At 16.4% G+C, this 1,284-nt stretch overlaps 1 long non-coding RNA gene across 1 annotated transcript in view; it reads left to right on the top strand.

Annotated features, from left to right (window-relative positions):
- The first annotated feature begins 236 nt into the window (after positions 1-236).
- LOC102675797 overlaps positions 237-1,284 on the top strand; it is a 2,568-nt gene continuing 1,520 nt past the window's right edge. Inside the window, exons 1-2 of the long non-coding RNA XR_422856.1 lie at positions 237-427; positions 1,000-1,032. This is a non-coding gene — a long non-coding RNA (uncharacterized LOC102675797). The remainder of the gene's footprint in view (positions 428-999; positions 1,033-1,284) is intronic.

Below are 1,284 nucleotides of genomic sequence, written 5' to 3' on the forward strand. Positions count from 1 at the left end.
TAATATTAATTATTTTACATGTATTTATCTACTATTCTTATTATACATTTTTAATCACTTTTAATCCAATTTTTTAAAAAAATATATACAATTAAAAATTTTCTTTTTTTTCTTTAGATTAATATTGTAATATTTTATATATATATAATTAATAAAATATATATAATTAATATATTTTTAGTAACATTTAAATATAATACTTGTTTCTCTAATACCATATAATATGGAATCTTGCAGCATTTCCACCATTACCAGAATCATTTAATGAAGAAAACAGACTTGCACAACTGGAACGTATGAAATTACTTCAAGTCAATCCTATTGCTGGAATTAGTTCAAAAAATTAGTTCAAAAAAATGTTTTTAAAGCATAGCAAAAAGTACAGTCTACTATACATTAACAGTTCTTTAATATAAACTTCTATAAGGTTAGTAAGAAAGAACTTTAATAAATTGAACATCTCTCTTGAGATATAAAATAATTTTATTATGTAATTTTTGTGTCTATTCTGTATAAACCATAAATATAATATTATTGTTCATATATATATTTTTGCTTGTATCAATTTACTTAAAACCTCAGAATATCTATCCAAATAAATGTCCTAAAACAATGTCATTTATAGCAGACAATATAATATTTTGTATAGATATTACACTTTTACAATTATTGTTTTAAAAAATTATTATTTTATTATAATAGTAATATAATTATATATATATTCAGTTATTCTATTTTTATTTTTTTTTCATTTTAAAATTGTTATTTTTATAAGATTATTTTTTTGTATAAACATAAACTTGAATATATATATCCAAAAAGGAAAGGAAAGAAAGGAAAAAAGAATTCTATGAAATATTATGGTTATATAACTCTTATTATTTGAACTAATTGAAAATTAGTTTACACAAAAAAATATCTATTGTAATCTATTGTAAATAATAAATTTTAATGTAAAAACATATATAATAAAATATATTTTCATTTTTGATCTTACAGATAGAAAGCAGAAGGAAATATACCGCTATATGTGTATGTATTAATTTTTTTTAAATCAAACATTTTTCGCATTTTTTTAAATATAAAAATGAAAAAAATAGTGAAACAATTTAATTATATCATAAATTACAAATTTGAAAAATAAAATTTAAGTTATTTCTTTATGTTTTAAAATTTTAATTTTTATTAATTTTTATTATTATTTTATATATATTTTATATATATATATAAAAAATATATATATATATATATATTAAAATTATGACATATATTTCTCTAATTCTT

This window comes from Apis dorsata, unplaced genomic scaffold (genome assembly GCF_000469605.1).
Source record: "Apis dorsata unplaced genomic scaffold, Apis dorsata 1.3 scaffold_1048, whole genome shotgun sequence".
In the NCBI taxonomy this organism is placed as follows: Eukaryota; Metazoa; Arthropoda; class Insecta; order Hymenoptera; family Apidae; genus Apis; species Apis dorsata.